The sequence below is a fragment of the Schistocerca piceifrons genome, chromosome 4, assembly GCF_021461385.2.
Source record: "Schistocerca piceifrons isolate TAMUIC-IGC-003096 chromosome 4, iqSchPice1.1, whole genome shotgun sequence".
Classification (NCBI taxonomy): domain Eukaryota; kingdom Metazoa; phylum Arthropoda; class Insecta; order Orthoptera; family Acrididae; genus Schistocerca; species Schistocerca piceifrons.
Genome location: NC_060141.1, coordinates 835,983,312 through 835,992,421, shown reverse-complemented (window position 1 = coordinate 835,992,421; position 9,110 = coordinate 835,983,312). Strand labels below are relative to the sequence as shown.

Genomic DNA, 9,110 nt, shown 5'->3' with positions numbered 1-9,110 from the left:
CCTGTTAGCGAGATGACATTGCGAGGGGAAACGCGTGCTCTGGATACTTCGGATCGGTCACCTCGCAAGAGGTCATTGCTCACACAGCCACATGAAGGCGACAAAAGCAGATATAATTCATCGGTTTGGTAGAATATCTGACTGGACAGTCCATCCTCCTGTTACGTCTCGATTGGTTTGCAAAATCACCCAACTTAAACCCCACAGAAAATCTGTGGAGTGTGAAACAGCGGATAAAACGCCGAAATTTCAGCAATGTGGTGGAAATGTGCGATCAAATCCTTAGCGAGAGGGCTAATCTAGATATGATGTACCTGTGGACTCACTTCCTAACCGACTCCATTAGGTTATCAACTCCGTGGGCAGCACATACACTGTGCTAACAAGGGAACCTCCCCATCGCACCCCCGTCAGATTTAGTTGTAAGTTGGCACAGTGGATAGGCCTTGATAAACTGAACGCAGATCAATCGAAAAAAAGGAAGAAGTTGTGTAGAACTATGAAAAAAATGAGCAACATATACAAACTGAGTAGTTCATGCAAAGATAGGTAACATCACATAAAACAAATAGTGGGAAAAGCAGGCGCCAGGTTGAGATTCATAGGAAGAATTCTAAGAAAATGTGACTCATCGACGAAAGAAGTAGCTTACAAAACGCTTGTTCGTCCGATTCTTGAGTATTGCTCATCAGTATGGGACCCTTACCAGGTTGGATTAATAGAAGAGATAGACATGATCCAGCGAAAAGCAGCGCGATTCGTCATGGGGACATTTAGTCAGCGCGAGAGTGTTACGGAGATGCTGAACAAGCTCCAGTGGCGGACACTTCAAGAAAGGCGTTACGCAATACGGAGAGGTTTATTATCGAAATTACGAGAGAGCACATTCCGGGAAGAGATGGGCAACATATTACTACCGCCCACATATATCTCGCGTAATGATCACAACGAAAAGATCCGAGAAATTAGAGCAAATACGGAGACTTACAAGCAGTCGTTCTTCCCACGCACAATTCGTGAATGGAACAGGGAAGGGGGGATCAGATAGTGGTACAATAAGTACCCTCCGCCACACACCGTAAGGTGGCTCGCGGAGTATAGATGTAGATGTAGATGTAGAAGGACAATGTGAGCTCAGGAGCGCCGTGGTCCCGTGGTTGGCTTGAGCAGCTGCGGAACGAGAAGTCCTTAGTTCAAGTCTTCCCTCGAGTGCAAAGTTTAATTTTTTTTTTCAGACAATTATTATTTGTCCGTCCGTCCGTCCGATGCAAGGTAACTGCGCCGTAGTGTGGGGACGCTACACCTAAACAAACATCAAAACACACGACATCAGTCGACTACAGCGCACGGAAGAGAGGGTATTCCTGCTAACGAGCCTCCCTGGCTGCCAGCTGACTGTTCGCTACTCTGGACGAGAGTGCATTAAATACGTGAGATATATTCCGTGGGCAATATGAATCCAGCAAATATATCAGACCTGTTTTCCTGTGGAGGAATTGGTTGACCTATGAGCTTGCGATCACATGTTTTCGGTTCCCATTGGAGAGGCACGTCCTTTCGTCTACTAATCGCACGGTTTTGCGGTGCGGTCGCAAAACACAGACACTAAACTTATTACAGTGAACAGAGACGTCAATGAACGAATGGACAGATCATAACTTTGCGAAAATAAAGAAAAACTTTTTACTCGAGGGGAGATTTGAACCAAGGACATCTCGCTCCGCAGCTGCTCACGCTAACCACGGGACTACGACGCTCTTGACTTCACACTATCCTTGATGTTGCCTGTCTTGCGCATGGACAACTCAGTTTGTATATTTTGCTTATTTTTTCATAGTTCCACACAACTTCTTCCTGTTTTATCGATTGATCTGTCTTCAGTTTTTCAAGGCCTATCGACTGTGCCAACTTATAACTAAATGTGAGGGCGATCCGATGGGGAGGTTCCCTTGTAAGTAATGCTTTTAATAATTTTCCTAGGTGTGACAAAAGTTTTCCTCGGGTGATCTTATTTGAAAGCTGAAAGCGAGGCTACGCGGCCATAAACTTCCTGTAAACTCGTGTACGAGCGGAAACGATACATGGCGCGTTAGCGGCTACCTACAAAATACGTGCTCTGTACGCAAGCGGTGGATTCACGGTGATCATCAGTCCTCGCATCGATAACTTGATAGCCGCGCGGGATTAGCCGAGCGGTCTTAGGGGCTGCAGTCATGGACTGTGGGGCTGGTGCCGGCGGAGGTTCGAGTCCTCCCTCGGGCATGGGTGTGTGTGTTTGTCCTTAGGGTAATTTAGGTTAAGTAGTGTGTAAGCTTAGGGACTGATGACCTTAGCAGTTAAGTCCCATAAGAGTTCACACACAAACAAACCGATAACTTGATAATGCTGCTTCACAGTCTGCCACGTCTGACCCTGGTGGTGGTGGTGGTGGTGTGTATGTTTGGCACCTACAGTACAGCGCTGTTGACAAAATATCGATATATCGAATATCGGTATTCTTTTCAAGGAGATGTAGATAAGTAAATTGGCGTTACGCTTCCCCGCCATATCGCAATAACCAGTGCCGATATTTCTATTTTATTATTTTTTCAAAAATTTTCGGGAAATATTAGAAGTTGTTCTTCTGAACTTGTAGTGGAAGATAATTTTACTTTCACTGTGTTACGGAGCGTTACTACTTTTTGAGCTTTCGACACGTCCAGTCTTTCTTTTTGTAACGCTACTAGTGTGCTATTTCTTCACATCGGCATTCTTCAGAATCAGCTGCCGAAAACGACGAACAAAAATCAGAATGACATGATCGGTCTTTGCAGTAGGCGGAGTCGTGTGGGGGTTAAATGGTGACGTAATCAGCGCTCGCCGCTGCCAACACAAACTGCAGCGTTTAGCCTCACCACGCAGATATGACACTACGGCAGCTAGGTCGCTGGCGTTGGCAGAAACGGAAAAAAAAACAGGGTAGTTGACACGAAGTCTTCGTATAAATGGACCCATCGGACACCTCGCATTCTGCCACTTGCATGCAGTTACCATTCTTAAACAAAGTGGTTACCGCCAAGCGTGATGGCGCATCGTTTTCCTCACAGTTCTTTCTCTGAGGCGGATACACAGCCTACTAACTTCTTGAGGTACAGAATATCTAATAACAAATCAGTACTTAAATATACAGCTCTAAAACCGGCACTACATTTACAACGTGCAGCCGGTTTTTTTTTTTTTTATAGTCCAGTATGTCAATACTTTTTTCCGGCTGTGTATCGATACTTTCTCCAATATACAGGGTGCGTCAGAAAACTGTATACACACTTTGAAGCATCATAGAAAATTTATTTCTCGTTCTACAATGTGAAATTTCTGGAAATGGAAAGCTTAAAGTCCAATTGGAAAAATAAATGTACTTTGCAAATGTGATTAATGTTCAAACTGGTGACCTTTAGCATCAATACATTTCTGAGTATGAGTCACCACTGACTCCGTACATCGTACCAAAGTGTCCAATGAGATTTCTGCGCACGCGGCCTGAATCTCATTCCAAAGTGTGTCCAGGTTACTTGGTTTACGTTTGTACGCCTCATCTTTTACTGTGCCTCATAAGAAGGAATCCAGCGGCGTGAGGTGTGGAGAGCGTGCAGGAAACTGGATTGGTCCCCTGCGTCCTATCCACTGGCCTGGCACATCGTGATCCAGGTATGCTCGTACGTCCCTATGATAGTGCGGCGGGGCGCCATCTTGTTGGAAATAAAACTCATCATTACCGTATAATGCACGAATGGCAGGGAACATGGAGTCAGCAAGCATTGTTAGGTACGTTTCTCCAGTAACAGTACCTTCAAAGTGGAAAGGCCCAATGAGTCCCCTTGCAGACAAACCACACCACACATTTACACCAGGCAAATTCACAGCCTTTTCAACTGTAATGTGACGATTATCTTCAGCCCAGTACACACAACTGTGGCTATTGACAGCTCCATTGAGTTTGTATTGGACTTCATCCGACCAAATTATGCTACCCATAAATCCCGGTTCACGTCTCACCATCTCCTGAACCCATCACAAAATTCTAACCTTCTATCTGGATCGTCGTCACTTAGCTGTTGCAGCAGCCTCGGAATGTACACACGAAACTTGCCTTTCTTCAGAATGCGTTGCACACTACCAGCACTTACATTACTCTCACGTGCCGCTTGCCTCGAAGATTTTTGAGGTGAACGCTGAAACAGTTGCGAGCCCGCAGTTGTGGGGAATCATCACTTGTAGCTGTACGAGGTCGCCCTGATCGACCTTTATGCACATCACACACTGTTCCACGAATTTCGAATTTCTCTCGTAGACGTGTAATTGTTAACCTTGGAGGTGGTTCTGTACCATAGTCACTTCTCCACTGTCTTCGAACCGCAGCTACATTCTCAAACTTCCAGTACCACTTAATTATCTGCTTCCGCGCTTCGAAGCTCAAACGTACGTCCGCCATGTTGCACTTACTTCCTTGCCACTGCTGCCACCTGTTGAAAAAACATAACATTACTTTCTCACACATATTTCACCTTGTAGAACGGTAAATAAATTGTCTATGACAGTTCAAAGTGTGTATACATTTTTTTTACGCACCCTGTATATCGGGAATCGACAACTATTGTCTTTTGTATTATCAATATATCGGTTTCTCGATTTTTTAAAACTAGAAACATTCTTAGCTACAGTAACCCCGGTACGCGACAGCACTGCAGGAGCACACTTACATACACATGTCTGAACCCGGTAGTATGTTTACATTGTGTAGCGATATTTTTATAGGCCTGTACGTCGATGTCCTTTAAGAGTGAAGTTTCGATACGTTTTCGGTATATCGTTGGCAGAATATTGCGTTTGTAATAACGATACAACGCGACACATCGGTTTCTCACAGGGGAACCTCCCCATCGCGCGCTCCTCAGATTTAGTTATAAGTTGCCACAGTGGATAGGCCTTGAAAAACTGAACACAGATCAATCAAGAAAACAGGAAGAAGTTGTGTGGAACTATGAAAAAAACAAGCAAAATATACAAGCTGATTAGTCCGTGTGCAAGATAGGCAACATCAAGGGTAGCAAGAGCTCAGGAGCGGTGTGGTCCCGTGGTTAGCGTGAGCAGCTGCGGAAAGAGAGGTCCTTGGTTCAAGTCTTCCCTCGAGTGAAAAGTTTACTGTCTTTATTTTCGCAAAGCTATGATCCGTTCGTTCGCTGACGTCTCTGTTCACTGTAATAAGTTTAGTGTCTGTGTTTTGCGACCGCACTGCAGAACTGTGCGATTAGTAGACGAAAGGACGTGCCTCTCCAATGGGAACCGAAAACATTTGATCGCAAGGTCATAGGTCAACCGTTTCCTCCACAGGAAAACACGTGTGATATATTCTATACGACACTGGTGACGGCATGTGCGTCACATCACAGGAATATGTTGTCGACCCACCTAACTTGTACACTTGGCGAATGGGAAAAAAGATTCTTCTACCTTGCCCGATTTAGGTTTTCTTGTGGATGAGATAATCACTCCCAAAAAGTGATGAAAACATAGGAATGAGATTTTCATTCTCCAGCGTAGTGTGCGCTATATGAAAGTTCGTGGCAGATTAAAACTGTGTGCCGGACCGAGACTCGAACTCGGGACCTTTGCCTTTCGCGGGCAAGTGCTGTACCAACTGAGCTACCGAGTTCGAGTCTCGGTCGGGCACACAGTTTTAATTTGTCAAGAAGTTTCCTATCAGCGCACACTCCGCTCCAGGGTGAAAATCTCATTCTGGAAACATCCGCCAGGCTGTGGCTAAGCCATGTCTCCGCAGTATCCTTTCTTTCAGGAGTGCTAGTTCTGCAAGTCGTGCTTGGGTAGCTCAGATGGTAGAGCACTTGTTTGCGAAAGGCAAAGGTCTCGAGTTCGAGTCTCTGTCGGGCACACAGTTTTAATGTATCAGGAAGTTTGGAAACATAAGTTTGTTACATAAACTGAATCAAATGAGTGCAACACTTTCACAGTCGCACACTTTTCCCTGTGCTCTGTCAAAACATATGTTTTTAACGTTTTCAAATTTTTCCGTGTGTAGACCGTCAATCCTGCATATGTCCAAGCAAATCTGAACATGTCCTGGAATTTTGGAGAGCGAAGCTGATTACGTATGAGTGCCTGAACATTGATAATTGTCTGAAAATAAAGAAAGTAAACTCTTCACTCGAGGGGAGACTTGAACCAAGGACCTCTCGCTCCGCAGCTGCTCACGCTAACCACGGGACCACGGCGCTCCTGAGCTCACTCTATCCTTGATGTTGCCTATTTTGCGCATGGACTACTCAGTTTGTATGATTTGCTTATTTTTTTCTTTCATAGTTGCACACAACGTCTTCCTATTTTCTCGATTGATCTGTGTTCAGTTCTTCAAGGCCTATCCACTGTGCCAACTTACAACTAAATCTGAGGGCGGTGCGATGGGGAGGTTCCCTTGTCAGTATTTTTAGAAACATCAACAGTCTTAGCTCGCTGAGGCGACAGCAGTGCCCGTAGCAGACAGCCGCCGCTGAGTCCTCGACGGTGACGCCGTTGAGTCTCTGGTGAGATACGACGCCCGCCGTCGTTCCCCGGGCGACAGCACACACAGGGGCCTCGCAGCTCTTTACGACGGATCTGCGCGCCGCGCCACGCCGCGCCACGCCGCGCGCCTGCGCTCGGTAGCGGTTTTAATAGCCGCGTTGGCAGCGGAGGTGAAATACGGCGCGCCCACCTTTTGTGCAGCGCTGACTGCGGCCGGGCCCGTTTGTCCGGCCGCGGGCGGCAGCTTCCCGCGCGTCCCCACTTCGCAGCCTACCGAGCCCTGGTCGCCCGCCACGCCGGTGCCGTCGCTCCACATCACACGCGAGTCCGCCACAGGGGCGGCGGTTACCGCTGAAACGACCGGCTCTCGGTCACGTCGGTTCGTTTCGGTCTCCAGGTTAACCCGACTGCTAAAACCACTCAAAATAATAATTTCCACAACGGAACCCTGTCTCGGAAGCTGGCAGAAAACCCTAATACATTCTGGTCACACAGGGTGGCGCACGAAATGTGATACAAACTGAAAGGAACATATACTACAATGAAGAGCCGTCCATGGAGATTTGTTCTAACTCAGCACATGCTCAATATGTCCACCATTTCGTTTCCTAACTTCCTTCAAACGAACACTGGAGTAAGTAGAATGAGATTTTCACTCTGCAGTGGAGTGTGCGCTGATATGAAACTTCCTGGCAGATTCAAACTGTATGCCGGACCGAGACTCGAACTCGGGACCTTTGCCTTTCGCGGGCAAGTGCTCTACCAACTGAGCTACCCAAGCACGACTCACGACCCGTCCTCACAGCTTTACTTCTGCCAGTATCTCGTCTCCTACCTTCCAAACTTTACAGAAGCTCTCCTGCGAACCTTGCAGAACTAGCACTCCTGAAAGAAAGGTTCGCAGGAGAGATTCTGTAAAGTTTGGAAGGTAGGAGACGAGGTACTGGCAGAAGTAAAGTCGTGAGGACGGGGCGTGAGTCGTGCTTGGGTAGCTCAGTCGGTAGAGCACTTGCCCGCGAAAGGCAAAGGTCCCGAGTTCGAGTCTCGGTCCGGCACACAGTTTTAATCTGCCAGGAAGTTTCACTGGAGTTAGTGATTACCCTACGCCACATGTCTTCCGTAATTTCACTGCAAGCTTGAAGTCTTCTGAGCTCCATTAAATCACGTGGACGCTTCGGGAAAAATTTTTCCTTTAGGTACCCCCAAAGAAAAACGTCACTTGGGTTGGACTATTGGGGGGCCAATTTTGTCCGTCATTGAAGCAAGCTGGAAACCTGACTGAAATGATCCGCATGTCGAAATGCTCGTGTAAGAAAACCAACACAGTGTTTGCAGTATGTGGCCTTGCTCCATCTTGCATGAACCACTGCGTGTTGAAGGGCAAGGTAGTAGCAAGAAACTGTGGAATGAAGCTATTGCGAAGCATGCTCAAATAACGCTCGCTGTACACTGTTTTTTCAAAGAAAAAGGATCCAGTAAGTTCGTGACTGGAAATGGCTGCCCACGCTGTAATCCTGGGAGCATAATGTTCTCGTTCATGAAGCACTTGCGGGTTTTCAGTGGCCCAAAAGCGTACATTTTGTTTGTTAACCACACCGTGTAAATGAAAATGCGACTCGTCTGAAAACCAAACGTTGCTGAGAGTTTCTTCCCTATCCTCCACCCGCTGAGCAAATCATACTCTCTGCTGCTTGTCTTCTTCTGTGAGCTTCTGTGCACAGGTCATCTTGTATGGGTACATATGGAGGTCACTTTTAAGAATGCGTTGAATGGAGGGTCTGCATATTCCCGGGACTTGTCTGTACAGCAACTCGTCCCGCTTCAATATTCTCCGGCGAACAAACAGACGTAGGCCGAGGTCGCTTCGCTTCCAATACTGTTCCTTCCTGTACAAATTTATCGTACAACCTGTGGATGGTCTTCTTGCAAGGGACCCATCGTGTGTTATACTGTTATCGAAAACACCTCTGAGTCACAACAAGGCTTTTCGTTTCATGAAAAAATAACACAATTGCTGATCGTTGCCGTGTCGTCAGTCTTCCGTTGTCAGCCGGCCGAAGTGGCCGTGCGGTTAAAGGCGCTGCAGTCTGAAACCGCAAGACCGCTACGGTCGCAGGTTCGAATCCTGCCTCGGGCATGGATGTTTGTGATGTCCTTAGGTTAGTTAGGTTTAATTAGTTCTAAGTTCTAGGGGACTAATGACCTCAGAAGTTGAGTCCCATAGTGCTCAGAGCCATTTGAACCATTTTTGAAGTCTTCCATTGTCAGCCATTGCTGCTTACTAGTCTCCTAGCGGCAGTATCGTGAATTACACGTAATTTCGTAAATCATTTGTTTTTCCAAGCTCTGCTGGTACTGCTGTAGATATCCCAGTGGGATACCTAACGTGCGTCGTAAATTGTGAAAGAAGCAATTGGTAACACATTTCGTGCGCCAACCTGTACATAAAGCATCCAAACGTGTGGCAACACGTAATCAATACCTTCACTGCGCGATAACAACGGTGAAGTCACTGATGACAGTGCCACTAAAGCAGAGTTATTAAACACTGT

At 46.7% G+C, this 9,110-nt stretch overlaps 1 non-coding gene across 1 annotated transcript; it reads right to left on the bottom strand.

The window, feature by feature from the left end:
- Window positions 1–7,265: 7,265 nt before the first annotated feature.
- Window positions 7,266–7,340, bottom strand: Trnas-cga. Its single transcript has one exon. It is a non-coding gene; the product is annotated as a tRNA-Ser (tRNA).
- Window positions 7,341–9,110: the final 1,770 nt, after the last annotated feature.